The 14,060-nt window shown below is 53.8% G+C and overlaps 1 long non-coding RNA gene across 1 annotated transcript; it reads right to left on the bottom strand.

Annotated features, from left to right (window-relative positions):
- Positions 1–4,467: 4,467 nt before the first annotated feature.
- On the bottom strand, positions 4,468–7,705 carry LOC138923268 (uncharacterized). Its single transcript, XR_011436667.1, has 2 exons — positions 7,567–7,705; positions 4,468–6,933 (listed from the first exon to the last, which is right to left on the bottom strand). It is a non-coding gene; the product is annotated as an uncharacterized lncRNA (long non-coding RNA).
- Between the last annotated feature and the right edge of the window lie 6,355 nt (positions 7,706–14,060).

Genomic DNA, 14,060 nt, shown 5'->3' with positions numbered 1-14,060 from the left:
ACGAGGCGCCGAGAGTTGGCCCTGACTATCGGCAAGAGGAGGGTGTCGAGGAGGGTTCCAGGCCGGAGAGCCCGCCGCGTGTGCAGCCACGGTGGGGACATCCACAGAGGCCTCTGCGCCTGAATTCAGAGACCCCTGGTGGCTGGACAGAGGTGGGGCGGGAGGGGGGCGATATGGAGAGAACACGCTTCTCCTCTAGTGCCCCCCACCCCTACCCCTTCCTGGAGATCTAGGACACTCATCCCGAGTGACCAAGACATGTACTCTAGGATAGAATAGCCAAGACCAAGATAATGTACAGATTGAGGGCTCCAGAATGTCAGGTCACAGACTCTGAAGACCGACATTCAGGGGTGGAAGTAGATGCCCTAACTCTTGCCTCCTTGGGGTGAAAGGCCAGTGCTCCCTCCTCCCCTCACAGGTCATCTTTCCCTGCATGCCCCCCCACCCGCCCCCACCCCTAGGGGAGGGCCCCAAGCAATGAGACTGCTGGGAGCTGAGTCTGAGCAGCCCTAAGCACCTTGCTTCCATTCAGGGCTTTGCAGGAAGGGAGGCAGGGAGGAAAGTGACAGCCGGAGACACCTGCCCAGCCAGGAACCCAGGAGCCCCTCCCAGACCTCTAGCAGGGGGGTCCAGGGTGGGGAGCCCTTTTTGCTATCTACCTCCTCACCCCTGGGTATTCCACGATGAGCCTCCAGCGCTTTTGGGACTAAGGAGCTAGCAAGCCTGAGAAGGCTGTCTCTACAGAACAGACCGGTTCGTTCTCCTGCTCCCTCTGCCCCAGGCCAGACAACCCTGGGAAGACTTCCAGGAGGCAAGGAATCTGCCACCAAGGCACGAAGAGAGGAATTGTGGGCGGTCTTCTTGGGGAGGGTCCATCATCGCCTTTTTAAATCCTCTCTTCACACAGCCCCCCACCTGCAGCTGCTTTCAGAAGCCCAAGGTCATTGACTCCTGATGCTCTGTTTTGCCAACTTCCCAAAGACCACAGAAGCCCCTCCATTATGGAAAGGTAGAACAGAGAGAGGGGCTTCTTTTCCTTCAGGCCTTGAGGAAGGGAAAGGAAAGTCCTGCCACTGCCGACCCCAGAGGTAGCCACATCTGACAGATGACTAAAGGGACAAAGGGATGTGGTGACTCTGAATAGACCAGGGCCGAGGGGAGACCCCAGATGCTCCGTGTCTTCAGCAGCACAGTGGCAGAGTAAGAGTTAACGGGGAGAGGCTGCAAGGCTGGAGCAGGCGGTGGCTCCCGCCCCCCCCCCCCCAGAGTTGCTGACTCTTCCTTTTTGTTCAGGCTGACAGGGAGCACCTGGTGTGCTCCTGCAACAATATTGTTCCTGCCTCCCTCCCCCCAGGCCCCAGGCTCCCCTCTCTCTCCCCCTCCCCACCCGCCGGTAGCCTTCCCCTCTGCCTCCTCTTTCCCTAGCCCCTCTCCTGCCTGTGGCCTCCTAGGCACCCAGGCGCGCACCCCCCCCCCCCAACCACCACAAGCACCGACCCTGCGGTGTCAATAAACACAACATATGCTGCCATTAATGTGAAAATCGTGCCCTCCACTCCATTCATCCCCTCAGCCTGCCCGCCCGCTGGGGGTACGGGTGGGGGGGCGGGGAGAGAAAGGTCAAGTGGGAAACATTAACTACCTTCTTTTCTGATCTGTTCAGCACCCACCCCACCTCCAGCCTTGGGAGGAGTATGGACACGATGAGGGTAGGGCTGTTCTCTGTTACGCCCACTGAGCCTCCCAGAGGGAAACAGGTGAGCACCCTCATCCAGCCCATAGGCCTCTTCAACTCCAGGGGCCAGTCAGAGTGAGGCCTTCCCACAGACAGCCATGTTACTGACATGTTTCTCCTGGGGGCAGAGGTCTGCGTCTGCGTCCCATTCTCTTGCAAGTCCAGCAATCATCTCAGCTCCTGGGGACTTTCTGTCTGTCCACCTGGATTATGAAAGACAGAAAAAACCAGGAGGGTTCTCCAAGTGGGGCTGGGCTTCAGAAAGCCCTTATGAAAGGAGCCAAATACCTCAGATAGCTAAGGGAGTGGCCTGAACTCATTCTCCTCAACTAAATCACCAGTTCCAAGACAGCAGGGAATAATAAAGATAAAAATAATATAATAACAACAGCTAACATGTATTGAGGGCTTATTTATGTACCAGGCATTGTGCTAAGCACTTTACAGGCTTTATCTGATTTGTTCCCCATAAGACCCCTATGGGGAAGTTATGGCTGATATCCCCATTTTACAGCTGAGGAAAACAGGCTCAGTAAGGATAGCTGGCATGTATTGAGTGCTCACTGCATGCCAGGCCCTGTTCTGAGTTCTCTACATACAATGTCAATGATCCTATGAGGTTAGCATCACTATTAGTGCCATTTTACAGATGAGTAAACTGAGGATCAGAGAGGTTCAGTAACTTGCCCAAAGTCACACAGCCAGTAATCAGAACTTGGCCAGGAATTCAGGTATGTCTGAAAGCAAAGCTTGTGATCTTAACCCCTACTCTTTGCTATTTCCTTTCTCTATTTTTCTCCATCTCCAGTAGCCTCACGGCACCTCCTGTCACCCAACCCCTCCCCTCTCCCCCCAACCCTGTGAGATTGGACATGCAGTAGGGCAATGGGGAAAGAAAAGCCAGAGAGAAGCCAGAGCACGTAACAGAGTTGAGACTCATTCTTTGCCCAGCCTGTGTGCTCACTGTCCCCCTATCCCCACACCCAGCCCCATTCTGAGGATTCATTTCGGACAGGCAAAGTGCCCCTTTAGGTTCCCAGAGCACAAAGACATTGTGCTTGCCTCTGCAGCTCCTCACTTCTGAGACTCCAGTTGCTTTATTGATATTAACTTAACACCCACCCACCCCCACTTCCCCACCCGCCTTGGCCCAGTCTGACGGGCAGAAATCTGCTGCCTGGGCACCACCCTGACCTCTCTTTTCCTCTTTCATTATCTGCTCTGGGCACCAGGGAGCCAGCACCAAAATTAAAACAATAACTAAGCCTGAAGTGGACCCAGCAGCCCCCACTCCCACCCAAGGCAGGGAAAAAAGCCACAAAAACACCTGGAGAGGAGAATAATCAATGGAAGGGGGAGGGTGACCCACTCCCATGCCAGCACCCCCCAATGCCTTAATCCTTTATTCCCTGCACAGTACCAGGACTCCCCGTCCCATCCCTCCCACCGCATCCTATAAAGAACTAGCAGCTTCTGGCAGCTGCTCAGCCATTTGGTGCTTTGGGATTTGAATAAATAAACCTGGGATGGTGAAGTCCCCAGAAGCCCACAGTCAAGGGCTAAGACCCCTAGAGGACACCAGTGCTGCCACAGCAGGAAGTTCCTCCTTGGGCAAATTCCTAGAGAACTGGTTGATCCCCTACTTAATCGTCTGTACTAAACACTTTATAAAGTATACTATCTTATTTGATCCTCACAACAACCCCATAAGGTGGGTATTATTGTTGTTTCCATTTTTCAGATGACTAAACTGAGACTAAACAAGTTAAATGACATGCCCAAGTTCATATCAGCTAGTAAGTGGCAGAATCAAACTTAAGACTCTGTTTTCACAGCCTACAGCTTAACTGTCTTGCTGAGCTGCCTGCATGGATCTTTCCCAAGTGTTACTGGAGTCGGGTTAAATAGGAAGACCCAGTTCGGGAGTCTTCTAACCCTCAATCTCCCAGGCTATAGAATGGGCCTGCTGTGACCTCTCATCTCACTTCCTAACTGCCTGGAAGGAAAGGAGATTGGCGGAGGCAGGGCTCAGTTCTAGCCCTGCTGAGGCCAGCAGAGGGGGCTGCTGTAGCTGAGGCCAACTGGTGGGAAAGGGAAGCTGGGTGGGCCTGTCCCAGGAAAGCAAGAGTGCTGATTATCCTGTGGTGTTCGGCATGTCTCCCCCTGCAGCCCCCCAGGACATCTATGGGTGGGCTGCGCCAGCAGGGGGTGCCCTTCCAGGGACGGGGGCAGAGTTCGCGGGCTCTGCACAGAGGACCTCTGTCCTGACCCTCCTCTTTCTGCCTTATGCCTCCTCAGCCCCATCTGGAAAGAGTCTATCTCGACTACGCCATCCGCCTGACCCCAGGATTCCCACATCACTGCCCTACCCCGACCCCGACTCCAGCCCCCAAGGTCTTCTAACCACCCAGTTTTCTTGCCCTTTTTTACCTTAATTCCGCTGAGACAAGAATGGGACTTTTCCAAAAGCACTGTACTCAAAACTGAAGGAAAGATGAGAAAAGCCGACTTATGTTCCTGTGCCCAGGCGCTGTTCTCAGGGCTTTACCTAAAATGTGCACAACAATCCTGAGAGCCAGCTACCCCTCTTCTACAGATGGAGGAAAGGAGGGCCTGAGAACCTACAAGCTGAAGCTGGTAAATGGCACAGCCGGGATTTGAATCCAGGCGGTCTGCCCTTGTGCAACGCTACTTTTTCCAAAGCCAAAAAAACGAATTTAAAGTCTTCAAACTCTTTCAAATTCTTTATTCTGCATTAGATTATAAGCTCCCTAAGGGATTCTTGCCCATCATTTCATTCCTGTAAGACAGAGTGGGACATCCACAAATGTGCACCAAAGGAATTCTAAGACCACTAAAGGCCACAGAAGACTGCCTGTCACACCCTACAGGCACAGACTACATGATGCTTCCCCCCCTCAACCTTGGCTGGCCTGGGTGCAAGGCCCAGCCACACTGACTCCTGGCCAGAGGTAAGGTCAGTTGATATAAAAGCCGGGTCTGATGAGGTCCTTTCCAGAACACTTTCCAGAAAGCCTTTCCGGAATGCTTCCCTTTTTCTCATTGGTCTCCCTTGACCCTCCAGGTACTGATCCATCTTGGCCTCTCAGCTCATCTTTATATTTCCCCAAATTCCTGCCTCTACCTCCCTCTAAAGACTAGTCAACCTGCATGAGGGTCTCTCATGGCACCCCTCACCCCACAGCCTGGTTTCAAGTTGTCCTGAGGACAGATGCCCTGGCCCCAGGAACCCCTCCACTGCACACCTGCCCCTTGTCCACAGCTGACCAAAGACTTTCCTTTACTCCCCCCTCAACACAAGCCCTCTATTGCTCTGTTCCTGACATGAGTTTCCTCCAAATCCCCACAGTGCCTCCCGTGACCCACTTAGAATCCTAACTCTCCAGACTTAAAATAGAAAACACTCAACACAAGCTTTTACACTTCCGGCTACCAGCTGAATAAAGGTTGCACCTTTAGCAAAAACGAAATAAACACCTACAACTAATAATAGTTGCCCACCAAGTCAGAGCGAGTGGCCATTCATTTGCTCAGCTCTCTCCAACCCACTTCCTATCTGTCCCCAGGCTGTATAAGTGCATGTGGGTCTCTCGGGGCGTGGGACATGAGTGTGGCAGTGTGCTGTGAATGGTTGTGTACCATGTGTTTTCCCCTCCTTGGGAAAAACTCCAAAGTGACTTCTTCCCCAGGGCTCATCTGTAATCTGGGGCATTGATCGGAGGCCCATTGATAGCTGATTGTTTTCACACGTGACTCGGTCACATTCCTCTAATCTCCATCCTTCTGCTCAGTTTGCATGACAAGAAGCGGCCTCAGTGGGGAGAGGTCATTCACCTCTGACCAGGATATAATTGGAAAAAGAAGGTCATTGCTGCCTTTGCTTCTGGGGCAGATCAGCTTCGTTCCATTTGTGTCATGAGCTCTCGCCAGCACACACTCTCAATGACATGGAGACAATGGCTGTGCCCCACAATGGAGCTCACAGAGATGTGCTCGACACATCGCAAGCACACCACGGGGCCCCCACTGGCTCTCATCAGTACAGGCATGTACAACAATGCATACACAATAAGCGCTCTCAATAAATGCTGATAACCCCAATGACACACAGGAAGAGGCACAAAGAGATGCATAAAACAATGTTTACCCAGTGACAGGTACCCAATGACATATGCGCATAGTGATACACAAACAGACATATCCATGAGGGCAAAGAGCCCAAGGTGAGCTACCACAGCCAACGTGAAAAAATGTACAATAGTAATACCTTTCTTCAGGCAATGCCCATGGGGGAATATATCAGAATTACCTAGGGAGCTTTGATAAAATGCACGTTTCCAGGAACCCCTGCCGGCCCACACACACTGCTTACAATATGAGTGCATGTGGGTAGACACGTTTATGTTGGAAAGCTCCAAGTAATTCTGATATGCCCCCAGCTTGAGAACCATTGAACTGACACCACCAGGCTCCCCTCTACTGAGTGGCACAATTTGCTGGCAGGAGTGTTGGGATGTATTTTATTGTCTCACTCAGTTTGGGAAGGGACAGGAAGGAGCTGAAAAAGGATCCGTCTGTGGGCAGGAGCTTAGGGGTCAGCAATGGCCAGGAACCGAAAGAGTTAAAACTGGGCATTGATCCCCTGCGGCCTTGGCTGGCCTCGCTAGGGCCCTGCACAGCACATGCAGAAGGACCCTTCGCGCGGGGACTGTCCCAGAGACTCGCCTGCGCTCCGCCGCCAGGATGCGAAGGCCCAAATCCCACGTTGACTCCTAAGCCGCGTCTGCTGCAGCCTTGGGTATCTTTGAGGGGCACTGGCCAGCCCCAGGCTGGTGATCCAGCCCCTGGGGTACTTCCTCGCTCCAAGGTCCCAGAGTGCCATGCTCAACACTATGAAAGCCAGAAGATTCCGTCTATTCGGGGCGGGGGGAGGGGGCGAGCTGCCCTACCCCCACCCCTGCCACGCAGGGAGGCCTCCGGGAGAGGGCAGAGAGCACCGCGCAGGGACCAGGCGTCAGAGGAGACGGGTCACTTGAGCCCCAGCAAGGAGGCGCGGAGATCCGCGGGGACAGCACAGGGTCGCGCCGCCCCCTGGCGGCTCAATGGCAGAGTTGAGGACACAGGGGCGGGCGGCTTCGGTGTGAGGTCGCTCCGGGACAGGTTCTTCCTTCCCACTGTTGGGGGGCAAGGATGTTGAAGATACGCCCCCTCGAAGACTGTCCTGTCCTGTCCCTTCCCTTCTACTCTCCCTCTGTTCCCTTCTCCGTTTTTTCTCTCCTCCTCCCCGAATCTCTCTCACTCTTCCTGCCCTTCGCCCCCCCCCCCCCACCGTCCTCTCTCCCTCTCCTACCCCCCTTCCTATCTCTCGTCCTTCGCCCACCCCCTCCCGCCCCCGCGGGGCAGCGCCTCAGTGCGTCCGCTTGGCAGTTAGCCCATTAGATCTCGTACTATTGATCCGCTTCTGAGCCGAGGCTGACAGCCCCCCTTCGGGGTCTCCCCCTGTCCCCGTTCCCGAAGCCGCCCCCCCCACCCCCCACCATCCCCAGGCAGTCCCGGCCTGCGCCTTCCCTCCCCCCAACGCGGGCTGCGCCGAAGTCTCGCCCTCACGAAGGACAAGAACAAATGTAATTAAAGCGACCTGCGAGGGGAGTGTGCCCCTACCCGCACCGGCGCGAGCCGGGGTCCCAGCGGCCCGCTCTCGGCCCGCCGCCTCCCTCCGCGCCCCCGCCCCCGCGCTCCCCGCCCCCCGGAGCGGGAGCATTTGGGTTGAGCTGCGCCTGTCCTATAAATCCACATATAATTCTTGCCTTTCCTGTTCAGCTAAGGAAAATAAACGTGTAAGGCTGTTTCTGGGAGCCCAGCTCAGGGACCGCTCTAAATTCTCCTCTTATTGAGTCCGGGCTGGAAATCATTCAGCTCGGCCGCGCGCCACCGCCTCCCCACCCCAGCCCGCGCCCGCGCCCGCCGCGCACACGCACGCGCGCTCACGGAAGGCAGGAGCCGGGTATATAAATATCTCCAGCTCTCCCCATAGCCGGGCAGATTTATTCCGCTGCCAAGCCTGCAGAAAATTGACTTGTTCATGGAGGCGGCTATTGACACATCACCGGGGGGAGGGTTAGGGGAGAAAGCAGTGGAGCCGGCGCCCCTCCATTATACGTTAATGTAATCAGCAGTGTGCGAAATGACTGCGCGGAAAATAGCATCACTGACATTTATATTAGAGGATATTGATGGCAGGAGCTGTGACCGCATCACTCTGCCTCCCGTTTCCACGGATTGACACAGGAGCCTCTTGTTGGCTCCATCCATGCTCGCCTCCCCTCCCCCTCTCCCCCTCCTGCCCTCTCTCCTTCTCTCCCTCTCTCCACCCACTCTGTGTCTCTCCAGCTCTCCCCCTCTCCTTGCCTCACCCCCACCCTCCCTTTTCACTCTTCCAGTAACTCATTTTCCAAATAATTCTTGAACACCTACTGGGTGCCAAGTGCAGAGGTCTCTGCCACGTGCCTCTCTCTAGGTTTCTCCCTCTCCTCTCCCACCATGCCCTTGCCCTCTTTCTCCCTCCTCCCCAGCTCTGCCTCCCCCCTCCTCCTTCCTTGGCTCGGTGGCTGGACCGCTGCTGTCACAGCAGATAGATAATTGAAAAATGGGCCTCACCTTTGCAGCCAGCAGGAGTGGTTCAGGCGGTTACCGCCGGGGTTACCTACTCCATCTCAGGTCCAGGCTCCAAAAGAGATTCTGAGAAAATTGGATTTTACATGGATGTTTTATTCGGGCAGAGGCTTTAGTGTATATAAATACAGGCGAGGAAGCCTTGGCGGCAAGGATGAGTGAGGCGAGACAATCCCGCCTGGGGCCTGGAGGCTCAGGAGAGGCAGATGGGACATGTGCTCAGCTCTGGGTCCAGACCTGGACGTCAGTGTATTTCCCCCTCATCATCCAGGACTAAAAGAGGTTAATGCCTCTGAACAGCTCCTCAAAAGCTGCCTTGGGAATAAAAAAGTGTGTGATTGTTGGGGATTGCTGGCAGGAGTGTATACTGAGAAGAGAAGGAAATATACTGGAGAAGTTTGAGGACCAATTCTTCAAATAAATATTTATTGAACCCTTAACTTGTGAGGTATTGTGTTTGAGGCACAGAAATAAGTAAGTTAGACATGACTGCTACTTTCAACAACAGTTTGGAGAAAGACAACCCGGGATTTCAGGTTAGGGACAAGCAAGGGGAAAGGTGGGGAAGTGGATGCTGAGATTGCTTCTCTAGGACCCGATCACCTGGGGAGCTGGGATAAGAAGTAGAAGGAAAACTGGTTAGGTTAGGGGGAGGAGGGTCCTACCAACTCCCAGTTTCTCCCTCCGGGGCCTGGTTAGCAGAGCATCTAGGGAACATTTAGACAATTGTGGCCACCAAATCTATAGGGAAGTTCACATCCAAGGTGTTTGCAAGGAATCCTGGTGGAAGTCTCTGGAGGGCTAGGATGATGCATCATCAAGGACCAAGGTGAGACCTTGAAGAGAGACCAGGTACATGTATAAAGAGGGCCTGAGTGAGGAACCCTTTGGGGGAGGCCTAAATTGAAGGCACATGGACAAGTGAGGGGCATCAGACGATGGGGAGGTGGGATGTGGGTGTGAGAAGGAGGAAGCAGATGCTTGGGGGCCTAGGATAAGAATCCTCCAGTGTCTGAATGCTCCCATCCTCATAGAAAGGTCTCCCTTTCTGTCATGAGCAGGGTCTTTTCTGTGCCTTGTCTGATCTCTCATTAGAGTCTATGTGGCTGATGGCTGCAGCCCAAATCATTTTTGTTTCTTGGAAGGGGAGTTCCCCATGAGCCGTCCCATGCCTGAAGGACTGGTCTTAAGGAGTGTACCAGGCTCAGAGTGCTCACTGAAGGGGCGGGGGCTCCTTCTGAGCTTAGAGCGGGGACAACAGCTGCCTTACCCCAGCCACAACACTGAAAGCTGGACCAGTCCTCCCCCAGATTCCAAAGCCCCCCTTGTCCTCTGCCACATTATTATACTATTACATCATCAGCCTGCAGGGGCAGGACAGGTGCTGGATAGATCGTGGCCATCCCTCCAGCTGCCCCACATACATCCCAGGCACTCCTAGATGGCATCTGGGAGCTCCAATCCAGCTGTAGGATGAGAGTATTCTGGGGTAATTGGACTCCCTGTCTGACCTCCACCAGCATCTTCCCTCTCATCTATAGATCGCATTCACCCTGATAGCCCATTGGGGAGGGAGACCCTTCCCAGCTCTCTGGGAGCCAGACCACCCCACTCACCTTAGTTACCTCCACCCTCAGAGAACCATAGGAAATCATGTCCTCACTCTCTACCCCCTAAATCTGTTTCTGGAATTGTCTTCCCTTCCATGTGACTCAATTGACATATGGACTCTGAGATTCTAGTCTAGGACCCCTTGAATAGGTTGGGATGAGAACATGAGTGTATGTGTGTGTGTGCATGCACCTGTGTGCACTTAGGCATTGCACACCCAGGGTACAGGGGACACCATTCACAGAGCAGGCCTCAGTCCTGGCCTGCCTTCCAAATTAGGAGATTGACATTCAGAAGAAAAATGAAAAAGCAGCCAGGGAAGTGACTTCCCACAGAGGGAAGGATGTCTCTCACTCCTCCAGGCCTTATCAAGATGGGGTTCTGGAAAGTCATTCCTCCAGGATCATCTGCCCAGTAAGCCATCAGAGAGCACCCAGGGAAATGGGGCGTTGAAGGTACCGGAAACAGAGCCATGTAAGGCTCAACCATTCATTGCGATTCAGAGCCTGTCTACTTCTTCTCCTTAAGTGAGAGGCCAGCTGGAGGTAGGGCTGAAAGGAGAATAGACCCTTGAAAGATAGAAAACTTCTTTTGGGGGGCAAAGGAAGCCATTACAAGTTGGAAGTTGGAGGTCTGGCTAGGGAAGCTAGGCTTCGCAGAGGAGCGTTTCCAGCCTCAGCAACAACACCAACGTTAGCGGTGTGACTATGGTGAGAGTCACCTAACCTTTCAAGGTTTCAGATCCTTCATCTGTAAAACGAAAAAATGGAGGTCTTTTTCAACTCTAATTTCTGTGATTCTAAGCTGCTGAGTGAATAGGTTTGGGGAGTCCAACTTGGGATGAAAGAAGGAATTTCAGGGTTGAAGATCCAGAGTCTTCCAAGAGTGATGAAGAAAGGTAATTTGGGGGCCAGTGGGGCCTGAAATTGCTTAGAGGACTTTTGGAGGCTGGGAACCTGCTGGGGCCGGGACAAGCACAGAGCAGGAAAGCAACCAGCCTGGGGCAGAGAGAAGGGGGATACATCCAGAAAACAGTGCCACCTAAATTGTCTGAAGCTCAGAATCTCTGCTCAGAATCCAACTCACACGGCCCAGAGATCTTGAGGAGAAAATCCAGGTGGCCAGGAAGCTGTCAATCAATCCAATGACAGGAAATCTGTGCACTCTTCTGTTCTGTACTTTGGAAGGAAATGGGTAGGAGGTGAGGGCCTTTGCTTTGTTTCTCCAGAGTTTCTTAGGGAAGTTTCCTAGTTGAGAAATGTTAGCATCACATTGGCTATTAGAATGGAGACGGGATAAAGGTGCCCCTAGTGGCTGAGCCTGGTGGCTGGCAGCAGCACCACCTCCTCAAGACTTGCTGCAGGAGCTGGGGACAGAGTGAAGCAGCTGGAGGGAGGCAGTCGGGGGACACTGTGGGTAATAGAGACACCCCCACCCTCTCCTGTCTTCACTCGGAAGAAACAGGGCAGGTGACCAGGGAAGACTTGCAGCAGAAAGCTGCCTTGCAGGATAATCCCCAGAGGGAAAAGACTAGAAGCCCAGAGCACAGGCAGCTAGAAGCCAGTGGGCAGGGAAAGAGAGGGGAGGAGAAGGGAGGGAAGATATCTCTTTCCGCGGATGTGCCTTGGCCCCTGCCCAGGCAAAGAGGGGCAGATTTTCTGTCTTGTCCCAAGCCCCTGCATCTGCCACCTTGTTTACCTCGTGCCTATTTATAGTTGCAGACTCCAAACCTGTCATGGGACTCTGAGATTTATATGACTGTAAACTTCCAAAGGGCACTGAGAGCTGGCAGGGCATGGATAAAGACAGGGGCAGGCTTCCCAAGGTCAAAATGGCCACCCTCTCACCGCTGCTGACCTTACACCCCACTAAAGGGCAAGAGGTCATAAGGCCAGACTCAGGCAAAGGAGAGATGGGCAGAAAGCCACAGTCACTCTTTGACTCTTCCTACCCGGAGCTTGTCCACTCAAGGATATGGAGCAAGTTAGGGAGCACCTGTTTGGTTTGGTTTGGTTTTCCCTTCGGAAGGCGGCAGGTAAGCTCAGTGTGGGAGGGTGGATCTCATCAGGAGATGAACGAATCTGGAGAGTGGGTGGGCAACTCCAGCCTTCTGAGGAGCAAGGAGTAGGGATCTGCAGCTCAACTCCCGCCTGCCCATCCACTTAACAGCAGAAGGGAAGAAGAATCGTATCCGGAGCACTCCTGGCCCCTGGCTGCCTTCTGGGGGTGCCTTTGGAGGCCCGCCTCTCACTTAGGACAGGGCATGCTGGTGTACCCAGAGCCTGGGCCCCCAGTCACCAAGGGATTCTGCTGGGGCAGCTCATTGCCCAAATCCTTCCCTTTAGAAGTAACCCCTCCTCAGCCTCTGGCTGACCATCTACTTCACGTGCCTCTCCAGCCCCTCATGTGTTCTCACCCCACTGCTCCCCACAAAGTGCCCCACACTGTACCTGCTGTCCCTGCTCCCTCTGCTGACTATCCCAGCCCTGGGCTTTGCTCTTCCCCCTAGACCCCGTGTGCTGGTCCCTGCCCCATGATTTATCATATAAGCCTAAAGGCTGGACACAGCTCATAGCTGTGTGTGTGTGTGTGTGTGTGTGTGTGTGTGTGTAAGAATGTGCTGAGTAGGTGCACAGAGTCACAAGTCACAGGCCAAATGGATGTGAACATGAAAGAGAGGAGAAAGCCAGAATGACCTTCTCCTTGACCATTTTATTTCTCATCAACCTCTGGTCTGCTGGACTAAATCTGAGGGCTTTCAGAGGGGAAGTGCCTCTCTTAGAGCCCATGTGACCAATTGGCCATTTCTGGCCCTCCTTTGGTCCTCCCCTCTCCAGCACCATCTTGGGTCTCAGCCTCTTCAGGACTGGACTAAACCTTGTGGGAGGCAGGCAGAGCTGGGGGTGAGGGGTTGCCCAGCAGGGATCAATCCCCTAGTCGGGGGAGAGGCACTGGAGGAGACTGAACTCTCAGTCAACATAGGCGCCCGCCTGGGCTTGGCATTGGTTTTGGCCTTAGAGAGGGATTAGGCTCTGGGTAAAGTAACACTCCAGGGAAAAGAGGAGGTCCCAGGGGGATAGGCTGATTCTCAGGCCCACTCCTCCCTCCCCATTTCCAAGCCCAGCCCATGGGGGTGGGGATGCAAATAAGTGAGCCAAGTCAAAGTCCTGTCCTGCTCTCAGGGGGGAGGCAGGGAATGGAGAAGATTCTAGATTCCAGAGAGTCCCTTTCACACCTACTAGTCCACTTTTTATTTAGTGCCGTCTATGGGATGAGGGTGGGGGATCTGAGGGAGAGAGGTCAGGTGTGAGGATGGTATCTGAGGACCTGGGGAGAAACCAGGACCTGAGTAGGGGTGGAGTGCAGTCGAGAGGAGCCTGGAGAACTAACTGCACAGGGCTGGGAGGAGGACAGAGCTCGCCCTCTTGCCCTCCCCCAGAGGGAGGCAGCAGAGGACCACAGGAATTGCCCCATCCAGGGATTAGCAGTTCAGTTCCTTTTGTGTCCACTGTCCTCCATGGAGCCCAAATCAAGAGACTCACCTGATTTGAAGTTTTTACACTTCCAGCCCCTGCCCCTTTGCTAGAGACAGACCTTGGGGAAGTCAGCCTGTCCTTGATTTAGCCCCACAAGCCCCTCTATTCATTCCTAAACAGGGGCTCCTCTCCTTCATGTCTAGAGCTTAGAAAACATACTCTTGTCCATTCTCCCATCTCCTTACATTCCTTCCCCTCAACCTCTACAACTCCCTACTTCCCACATCCTCGTGGGGGCCATGATCCAGCCTTGAGTCACTTCCCTGAAGAGGTCCATTCTATCTGGGGGAGTTGCTCTGTGCCTGCCGGCTCATGGCCATGACAACTAGACCTTATTCACATCTGATCCCCAATCTTGCCTAGAGAGTTTTGAATGAGGGTCAGACCCATACACTCCTGATGTCTCTTTTCTCCTACCCCCATTTAGACACACTGGCCGGACCCACTTACCTGGGTATGAGGACCAGGTCTGGATCTGAGAC

The sequence above is a fragment of the Equus caballus genome, chromosome 1, assembly GCF_041296265.1.
Source record: "Equus caballus isolate H_3958 breed thoroughbred chromosome 1, TB-T2T, whole genome shotgun sequence".
In the NCBI taxonomy this organism is placed as follows: Eukaryota; Metazoa; Chordata; class Mammalia; order Perissodactyla; family Equidae; genus Equus; species Equus caballus.
Note: the sequence above shows the minus strand (reverse complement) of the source record. Positions and strands in the feature narration are given on the sequence as shown.